Genomic DNA, 10,829 nt, shown 5'->3' with positions numbered 1-10,829 from the left:
ATAACATTTGTTTAGTGTTTAATTACTGCTGAATGCTTTCGTAGCGCCCTCTGTGGGTGTCCGTCCTAAAATATTCCAGAAAAGTGTCTGCTCTGGACTACCCCACTACTAACGAGCAATCTAGAAGGGGGCATTGCTGATATTTGTTCTAAAATGCTGCTTTGCCAAGAGCTGTTCTAGGAACCCCAACTGTTGATGTGTGCCCCAGAATATTAATGTATTGATGGCTGCCCTTGAATATTCAGTAGGTGATGAAAGATGGCGAGTTGGTGGCTGTTTTGCAAAATTCCATCCTTGATGTCCGAGACTGAATGTTCCCCAGCTGGTGTTTGTCCCAATGTATGCCACTGCTGGTGTCTGTTCTGGAATCCATGTTAAGCGTGTTCTGATGTAGTCCGTACCTGATGCCTGTTGTGGAACATGCCGTTGCTTATCTGCAATGCAGAACACGAGAGTGATGTTGCATAGTGTGTGATATTCCATTGCAGATGATTAAAGCTGAATGCTGCTTCTCAGGTTCCCGTTACACGCTGATACGCCGTTGTTTCTCCTGCATCTCCAGAGCCTGTACTCTTTACCCTGCTGCACCTTCCAGTTGTCAGGATGGCCGAGCGGTCTAAGGCGCCAGACTCAAGAGCTGATTCTCTTTCCCAGCTGGGTGTTCTGGTCTCCAATTGGAGGCGTGGGTTCAAATCCCACTTCTGACACAACCTTTTTTTTTTTTTTCCAGCCGCTTTTGGATCGGGGTGATTCGCGCCACGGTATATAGACGGTCCTTAAACTTGCCAATCCTGACAGATCGCTCTAACTTGTAGGGGTGCGCACGGAGGGTGGGGAGAGCTGGGCTGTTGTCTTCAGGAAACACGTCACAGGAGGCGGGCTGAGCCCTGGCCACTGATTGGTGGTAAATCCCACTAGTTGCGCGAGAAGGACTGGAGCTGAGATGTATTTATTGGGCCATAGAGTACTGTAGGAGAGAGATCTGCGAGAGGACGTAACTTGAGTTTATTTTGCAGGTGACCTAGGTGTGTAAAATAAAATGTGAAAAATATCAGTAAAAGAATGCCGCGCCTAACGTGGGGCTCGAACCCACGACCCTGAGATTAAGAGTCTCATGCTCTACCGACTGAGCTAGCCGGGCTGCTGGTCACACTGTCTGCTGGTCGCCCTTTTCTCAGCACACCATTCCTAACTGGACAGCCTGTGAAGGGAGAGAGCAATGTGTGCTTGCATGTTTATGTGTGCTGCCTGTATGCCTGCACTCTATGTACGTGCATCTTTACGCAGCCGCTATGTCTCTGTGTTTGTCCATGTCTGCAGATATTTGTGGCGCTTCCCTTAATATGGTTATGTTATTGGTATCTTTCTGTGTAAGTTTATGTATGTCTACACATCTTTACTATGTGTGCAGCTAGCTTCCTCTTCCTACATGTGTCTCTGAAGTAAGTCTCTATGGATAAGTAGACCGTGTGTGTCTGTATCTGTGCGTGTGTGCCTGTGCACAGCCAAGCACACACTCGTTTGCGTCATTAAGACATGTACTGACCATAATCTACCCCCTATGCCATTCACAGATACTAGAAATCCAGGACCCCGAGATACAAGCTAAGAGTCGGTACAAAAAGAGCCCCATGGTCTGCCTGCGATCTCATACAGGAGCAGCTGTGTTAATAGCAGACTGGAGCAATACAGAGAGCTTTGTCCTGGCGGTGAGCCCTTATTGTAGCAGGCTTTTACTTGCAGATAAGCCCAGGGACGCCGTCAGGCCCTTTCAATCTTTGCAAATTAAAGTGGCCTCAAGTCTTGGGCAAGGGTATGGGGGGCAGCGACTTCCCCCATGTTTGCAGGATTTACAGACGTGTTATCACCTCATTGCCTCCAAACACTTGTTCCTCCACATCAGCCTCTTGCTGACAAAGAAGGGTTTATTGCTCTTCAGTGGGCAATTCATGTTTAGTATCCCTGCTGGATGGCCGTCTCCTGATAATCAGCGGCTAGTAACCTTCCCTTTTCGCCATTGTAATGTATGCACCCCAGGAGTGCCCCAGACTGTTTTCGCTCTCAGCAGGGGGCCACCAACCATCATGTTGAAATGGGCAACCAAACATCTTCAGCAGGGCCTGGGTAGGCCAACACAGGGAACTATGTCCTGTCAGTGAGCTCTTACAGCAGCAAGCTGCTAATGCCAGGTTGGTGCAATATACAGAACTATAGCCTGGCTGTGAGATAACACAGATCAGGCTCTTGGTGGCAAACAGGCCCAGTATAGAGAGCTCTGGCTCGGCTGTGAGCTAATACAAGGCAGGCAGTTAACGGAAGACTGAGTTAACGCCGATAGCCACAGTGTCTTGAATCGGTCCTGGAAGGTCTGGGATCGCTGTAGGATGCTAAAACGGTCCTGGCACGTAACTGTTGGAACATGTCTTAGCGGTCTAGTAGCTCACCAACAGGGCCACCGCCATGTATATCCCGAAGTCAGGGGATTGCATCAGTGCGTTGCAACCCTGCTCAACTGTAAGGTGAGACGCTAGTTTCCCGCTTTCATTCGGCTTTCTGGCCGCTCTGGGTTCCGTTGCTCTAACGGCTCCCTCTTGCTCTTTCTTTCCACCTTTGTGCTGCGCGCTCCGCGCTCTTCTCCTGTCTACCTTCCCTTTGCCCGGCCGCTCGGCCACTGCATGCTCTCTTGTCTGTGGCAGTCTCCTGTTGTTCACCCAGTCTCTGGGGACTCTTCCATTTCCTGCTTACCTTGTAATAACATCGAGGTTCCAGTCCGTTTTCATTCCTTTCCTAGGACGTTACCCCGCTCTTCAGTAAGCATCCTTGCTGTGCATTCTGGACCCTATAGTCCATTCCTCTTACCTGTGACTGGCCATTCAGGTTGAAGTCTTTCTCCGGTGGTCTATCTGCTCAAATACTCTACTCATCCATCACCCGACCGGTGGAAAACTGCTTTAGCGGCCATCCTGTTACCAAACCAAACCTACCTGCACTAGCTAAGGATACCAGGGTATTTCTGCTGGTTGGCTTTTCCCTGGAGTGGGGTTGGCTCCCCGGAGACCCCACTGCCAGGCTTTTTGCATATTAGTCAAAGTGGCCGCTGGGGGAGCCCGCCCTTACCTCTTCCAAAAGAAGGGAAAGAAGAAGACAGCACCTCAGAGGGGACAGAAGTAGATTGCGTCCTCTGACGACTCCTCATAAACACCAGGTGAGGAGTCGGAGGGAGAGGCTTGTATAGTCACCAAAAGTAACCCCATAGATTCTGAGACACGGCCTGGCTGGGCACTCTTACAGGAGCAGGCTGTTATTGGCAGCTCGGCCCAATACAGAGAGCTTTAGCCTGGCTCTCAGATAATACAGACCAGGCTGTTGTGGGCAGACAGACCCAGTACAGAGAGCTCTGGCTCGGCTTTGAGATAATACAAGGCAGGCAGTTAACGGCAGATTTGCCTGACACTGGGAGCCATGGCATGCCTGCGAACTCCTACAGGAAGAGGCAGTTAATGGCAGATTGGTCCAGTAGAGAGGGCGCTTTCCCATCTGTGATCCGGACTGAGCATGCTGTTAATGGCAGATTGGTCCATACTGACAGCCACGTCATAGCCTTGAGATTCTTCAGGAGCACGACTCTGCGTTTTGCACCTTTCCACAGTCCACGGACAGGACCCTGCTTAGCCTTGGAATAGCTGCAGAGACTACATGCACCCTATCTCTTCTTGCCCAAAGGCATCCGCACTCTAGTGCATGGCACTGGGCTGGGCTGCATTAGGGCTCTCAGACCCCACCTCTGCGACAGTCCTCTAGTTTAACCATCTTTTGCAGGTCCTTTACAGTCCACCGCAGTATATCACCGAAGTTCAGATCTACCAAAGTTGTAAACGTTTTTATTGCTGATGTCACTGGCGAATATCTAGTGCTGATCTTTGTTGTAAAAAGTTTCTATGCTAAAGTCTGAACTACAATCGTCTAACTCGAATGGCTGTTGTGACATCACCCAGATATGATGGCTGTCCACAGCCTTGCTTAAGACTTTGGTGGTTTTTAGGTCTTCTCCAACTCCCTAAAATGAGAAAATTGGCCCATTTGCTGACAACTTTTTTGTGCAAATGTGGGGTCCCCCTCCCCTTATCCACTCCCCATACTCTGCCATTCCCTTTACTTTTCCAAATTTAAATCAACCCTTTTATTAATGTCCCCCTCTATATACTGTATTTAACCTTTTAACTTGTCTTCCCCTGTCACCCTGCCTATCCACAGTATGCCTTCTGTTTTGTCAACAACAAAACTGCTGTCTAAAGGGTAGTCTGTTTTTACCCCTTCAAGATCACGGTATGCGATTCACAATACCTGTTCTAGAATATTCTGTTCCTAATGGCCATTGAGGTTTCTCTCATTGGCCATACCTGCCTGTAATAACTGGGTGCTAATAACATTTGTTTAGTGTTTAATTACTGCTGAATGCTTTTGTAGCGGCCTCTGTGGGTGTCCGTCCTAAAATATTCCAGAAAAGTGTCTGCTCTGGACTACCCCACTACTAACGAGCGATCTAGAAGGGGGCATTGCTGATATTTGTTCTAAAATGCTGCTTTGCCAAGAGCTGTTCTAGGAACCCCAACTGTTGATGTGTGCCCCAGAATATTAATGTATTGATGGCTGCCCTTGAATATTCAGCAGGTGATGAAAGATGCCGAGTTGGAGGCTGTTTTGCAAAATTCCATCCTTGATGTCCGAGACTGAATGTTTCCCGGCTGGTGTTTGTCCCAATGTATGCCACTGCTGGTGTCTGTTCTGGAATCCATGTTAAGCGTGTTCTGATGTAGTCCGTACCTGATGCCTGTTGTGGAACATGCCCTTGCTTATCTGCAATGCAGAACACGAGAGTGATGTTGCATAGTGTGTGATATTCCGTTGCAGATGATTAAAGCTGAATGCTGCTTCTCAGGTTCCCGTTACACGCTGATACGCCGGTGTTTCTCCTGCAGCTCCAGAGCCTGTACTCTTTACCCTGCTGCACCTTCCAGTTGTCAGGATGAGCGGTCTAAGGGCCAGACTCAAGAGCTGATTCTCTTTCCCAGCTGGGTGTTCTGGTCTCCAATTGGAGGCGTGGGTTCAAATCCCACTTCCGACACAACCTTTTTTTTTTTTTTTCCAGTCGCTTTTGGATCGGGGTGATTCGCGCCACGGTATATAGACGGTCCTTAAACTTGCCAATCCTGACAGATCGCTCTAACTTGTAGGGGTGCGCACGGAGGGTGGGGAGAGCTGGGCTGTTGTCTTCAGGAAACACGTCACAGGAGGCGGGCTGAGCCCTGGCCACTGATTGGTGGTAAATCCCACTAGTTGCGCGTGAAGGACTGGAGCTGAGATGTATTCATTGGGCCATAGAGTACTGTAGGAGAGAGATCTGCGAGAGGACGTAACTTGAGTTTATTTTGCAGGTGACCTAGGTGTGTAAAATAAAATGTGAAAAATATCAGTAAAAGAATGCCGCGCCCAACGTGGGGCTCGAACCCACGACCCTGAGATTAAGAGTCTCATGCTCTAACGACTGAGCTAGCCGGGCTGCTGGTCACACTGTCTGCTGGTCGCCCTTTTCTCAGCACACCATTCCTAACTGGACAGCCTGTGAAGGGAGAGAGCAATGTGTGCTTGCATGTTTATGTATGCTGCCTGTATGCCTGCACTCTATGTACGTGCATCTTTACGCAGCCGCTATGTCTCTGTGTTTGTCCATGTCTGCAGATATTTGTGGCGCTTCCCTTAATATGGTTATGTTATTGGTATCTTTCTGTGTAAGTTTATGTATGTCTACACATCTTTACTATGTGTGCAGCTAGCTTCCTCTTCCTACATGTGTCTCTGAAGTAAGTCTCTATGGATAAGTAGACCGTGTGTGTCTGTATCTGTGCGTGTGTGCCTGTGCACAGCCAAGCACACACTCGTTTGCGTCATTAAGACATGTACTGACCATAATCTACCCCCTATGCCATTCACAGATACTAGAAATCCAGGACCCCGATATACAGGCTAAGAGTGGGTACAAAAAGAGCCCCATGGTCTGCCTGCGATCTCATACAGGAGCAGCTGTGTTAATAGCAGACTGGAGCAATACAGAGAGCTTTGTCCTGGCGGTGAGCCCTTATTGTAGCAGGCTTTTACTTGCAGATAAGCCCAGGGACGCCGTCAGGCCCTTTCAATCTTTGCAAATTAAAGTGGCCTCAAGTCTTGGGCAAGGGTATGGGGGGCAGCGACTTCCCCATGTTTGCAGGATTTACAGACGTGTTATCACCTCATTGCCTCCAAACACTTGTTCCTCCACATCAGCCTCTTGCTGACAAAGAAGGGTTTATTGCTCTTCAGTGGGCAATTCATGTTTAGTATCCCTGCTGGATGGCCGTCTCCTGATAATCAGCGGCTAGTAACCTTCCCTTTTCACCATTGTAATGTATGCACCCCAGGAGTGCCCCAGACTGTTTTCGCTCTCAGCAGGGGGCCACCAACCATCATGTTGAAATGGGCAACCAAACATCTTCAGCAGGGCCTGGGTAGGCCAACACAGGGAACTATGTCCTGTCAGTGAGCTCTTACAGCAGCAAGCTGCTAATGCCAGGTTGGTGCAATATACAGAACTATAGCCTGGCTGTGAGATAACACAGATCAGGCTCTTGGTGGCAAACAGGCCCAGTATAGAGAGCTCTGGCTCGGCTGTGAGCTAATACAAGGCAGGCAGTTAACGGAAGACTGAGTTAACGCTGATAGCCACAGTGTCTTGAATCGGTCCTGGAAGGTCTGGGATCGCTGTAGGACGCTAAAACGGTCCTGGCACGTAACTGTTGGAACATGTCTTAGCGGTCTAGTAGCTCACCAACAGGGCCACCGCCATGTATATCCCGAAGTCAGGGGATTGCATCAGTGCGTTGCAACCCTGCTCAACTGTAAGGTGAGACGCTAGTTTCCCGCTTTCATTCGGCTTTCTGGCCGCTCTGGGTTCCGTTGCTCTAACGGCTCCCTCTTGCTCTTTCTTTCCACCTTTGTGCTGCGCGCTCCGCGCTCTTCTCCTGTCTACCTTCCCTTTGCCCGGCCGCTCGGCCACTGCATGCTCTCTTGTCTGTGGCAGTCTCCTGTTGTTCACCCAGTCTCCGGGGACTCTTCCATTTCCTGCTTACCTTGTAATAACATCGAGGTTCCAGTCCGTTTTCATTCCTTTCCTAGGACGTTACCCCGCTCTTCAGTAAGCATCCTTGCTGTGCATTCTGGACCCTATAGTCCATTCCTCTTACCTGTGACTGGCCATTCAGGTTGAAGTCTTTCTCCGGTGGTCTATCTGCTCGAATACTCTACTCATCCATCACCCGACCGGTGGAACAACTGCTTTAGCGGCCATCCTGTTACCAAACCAAACCTACCTGCACTAGCTAAGGATACCAGGGTATTTCTGCCTGTCGGCTTTTCCCTGGAGTGGGGTTGGCTCCCCGGAGACCCCACTGCCAGGCTTTTTGCATATTAGTCAAAGTGGCCGCTGGGGGAGCCCGCCCTTACCTCTTCCAAAAGAAGGGAAAGAAGAAGACAGCACCTCAGAGGGGACAGAAGTAGATTGCGTCCTCTGACGACTCCTCATAAACACCAGGTGAGGAGTCGGAGGGAGAGGCTTGTATAGTCACCAAAAGTAACCCCATAGATTCTGAGACACGGCCTGGCTGGGCACTCTTACAGGAGCAGGCTGTTATTGGCAGCTCGGCCCAATACAGAGAGCTTTAGCCTGGCTCTCAGATAATACAGACCAGGCTGTTGTGGGCAGACAGACCCAGTACAGAGGGCTCTGGCTCGGCTTTGAGATAATACAAGGCAGGCAGTTAACGGCAGATTTGCCTGACACTGGGAGCCATGGCATGCCTGCAAACTCCTACAGGAAGAGGCAGTTAATGGCAGATTGGTCCAGTAGAGAGGGCGCTTTCCCATCTGTGATCCGGACTGAGCATGCTGTTAATGGCAGATTGGTCCATACTGACAGCCACGTCATAGCCTTGAGATTCTTCAGGAGCACGACTCTGCGTTTTGCACCTTTCCACAGTCCACGGACAGGACCCTGCTTAGCCTTGGAATACCTGCAGAGACTACATGCACCCTATCTCTTCCTTCCCAAAGGCATCCGCACTCTAGTGCATGGCACTGGGCTGGGCTGCATTAGGGCTCTCAGACCCCACCTCTGCGACAGTCCTCTAGTTTAACCATCTTTTGCAGGTCCTTTACAGTCCACCGCAGTATGTCACCGAAGTTCAGATCTACCAAAGTTGTAAACGTTTTTATTGCTGATGTCACTGGCGAATATCTAGTGCTGATCTTTGTTGTAAAAAGTTTCTATGCTAAAGTCTGAACTACAATCGTCTAACTCGAATGGCTGTTGTGACATCACCCAGATATGATGGCTGTCCACAGCCTTGCTTAAGACTTTGGTGGTTTTTAGGTCTTCTCCAACTCCCTAAAATGAGAAAATTGGCCCATTTGCTGACAACTTTTTTGTGCAAATGTGGGGTCCCCCTCCCCTTATCCACTCCCCATACTCTGCCATTCCCTTTACTTTTCCAAATTTAAATCAACCCTTTTATTAATGTCCCCCTCTATATACTGTATTTAACCTTTTAACTTGTCTTCCCCTGTCACCCTGCCTATCCACAGTATGCCTTCTGTTTTGTCAACAACAAAACTGCTGTCTAAAGGGTAGTCTGTTTTTACCCCTTCAAGATCACGGTATGCGATTCACAATACCTGTTCTAGAATATTCTGTTCCTAATGGCCATTGAGGTTTCTCTCATTGGCCATACCTGCCTGTAATAACTGGGTGCTGATAACATTTGTTTAGTGTTTAATTACTGCTGAATGCTTTCGTAGCGCCCTCTGTGGGTGTCCGTCCTAAAATATTCCAGAAAAGTGTCTGCTCTGGACTACCCCACTACTAACGAGCGATCTAGAAGGGGGCATTGCTGATATTTGTTCTAAAATGCTGCTTTGCCAAGAGCTGTTCTAGGAACCCCAACTGTTGATGTGTGCCCCAGAATATTAATGTATTGATGGCTGCCCTTGAATATTCAGCAGGTGATGAAAGATGCCGAGTTGGAGGCTGTTTTGCAAAATTCCATCCTTGATGTCCGAGACTGAATGTTTCCCGGCTGGTGTTTGTCCCAATGTATGCCACTGCTGGTGTCTGTTCTGGAATCCATGTTAAGCGTGTTCTGATGTAGTCCGTACCTGATGCCTGTTGTGGAACATGCCCTTGCTTATCTGCAATGCAGAACACGAGAGTGATGTTGCATAGTGTGTGATATTCCGTTGCAGATGATTAAAGCTGAATGCTGCTTCTCAGGTTCCCGTTACACGCTGATACGCGGGTGTTTCTCCTGCAGCTCCAGAGCCTGTACTCTTTACCCTGCTGCACCTTCCAGTTGTCAGGATGGCCGAGCGGTCTAAGCCAGACTCAAGAGCTGATTCTCTTTCCCAGCTGGGTGTTCTGGTCTCCAATTGGAGGCGTGGGTTCAAATCCCACTTCTGACACAACCTTTTTTTTTTTTTTCCAGCCGCTTTTGGATCGGGGTGATTCGCGCCACGGTATATAGACGGTCCTTAAACTTGCCAATCCTGACAGATCGCTCTAACTTGTAGGGGTGCGCACGGAGGGTGGGGAGAGCTGGGCTGTTGTCTTCAGGAAACACGTCACAGGAGGCGGGCTGAGCCCTGGCCACTGATTGGTGGTAAATCCCACTAGTTGCACGTGAAGGACTGGAGCTGAGATGTATTCATTGGGCCATAGAGTACTGTAGGAGAGAGATCTGCGAGAGGACGTAACTTGAGTTTATTTTGCAGGTGACCTAGGTGTGTAAAATAAAATGTGAAAAATATCAGTAAAAGAATGCCGCGCCCAACGTGGGGCTCGAACCCACGACCCTGAGATTAAGAGTCTCATGCTCTACCGACTGAGCTAGCCGGGCTGCTGGTCACACTGTCTGCTGGTCGCCCTTTTCTCAGCACACCATTCCTAACTGGACAGCCTGTGAAGGGAGAGAGCAATGTGTGCTTGCATGTTTATGTATGCTGCCTGTATGCCTGCACTCTATGTACGTGCATCTTTACGCAGCCGCTATGTCTCTGTGTTTGTCCATGTCTGCAGATATTTGTGGCGCTTCCCTTAATATGGTTATGTTATTGGTATCTTTCTGTGTAAGTTTATGTATGTCTACACATCTTTACTATGTGTGCAGCTAGCTTCCTCTTCCTACATGTGTCTCTGAAGTAAGTCTCTATGGATAAGTAGACCGTGTGTGTCTGTATCTGTGCGTGTGTGCCTGTGCACAGCCAAGCACACACTCGTTTGCGTCATTAAGACATGTACTGACCATAATCTACCCCCTATGCCATTCACAGATACTAGAAATCCAGGACCCCGAGATACAGGCTAAGAGTGGGTACAAAAAGAGCCCCATGGTCTGCCTGCGATCTCATACAGGAGCAGCTGTGTTAATAGCAGACTGGAGCAATACAGAGAGCTTTGTCCTGGCGGTGAGCCCTTATTGTAGCAGGCTTTTACTTGCAGATAAGCCCAGGGACGCCGTCAGGCCCTTTCAATCTTTGCAAATTAAAGTGGCCTCAAGTCTTGGGCAAGGGTATGGGGGGCAGCGACTTCCCCATGTTTGCAGGATTTACAGACGTGTTATCACCTCATTGCCTCCAAACACTTGTTCCTCCACATCAGCCTCTTGCTGACAAAGAAGGGTTTATTGCTCTTCAGTGGGCAATTCATGTTTAGTATCCCTGCTGGATGGCCGTCTCCTGATAATCAG

The 10,829-nt window shown here is 49.1% G+C and overlaps 1 non-coding gene across 1 annotated transcript; it reads left to right on the top strand.

Annotated features, from left to right (window-relative positions):
* The first annotated feature begins 597 nt into the window (after positions 1 to 597).
* On the top strand, positions 598 to 707 carry TRNAL-CAA (transfer RNA leucine (anticodon CAA)). Its single transcript has 2 exons — positions 598 to 635; positions 662 to 707. It is a non-coding gene; the product is annotated as a tRNA-Leu (tRNA).
* Positions 708 to 10,829: the final 10,122 nt, after the last annotated feature.

Source organism: Ambystoma mexicanum, chromosome 13 (genome assembly GCF_040938575.1).
Source record: "Ambystoma mexicanum isolate Mex_15411 chromosome 13, UKY_AmexF1_1, whole genome shotgun sequence".
NCBI lineage: Eukaryota > Metazoa > Chordata > Amphibia > Caudata > Ambystomatidae > Ambystoma > Ambystoma mexicanum.
This window is presented reverse-complemented; position numbering and strand designations above follow the sequence as displayed.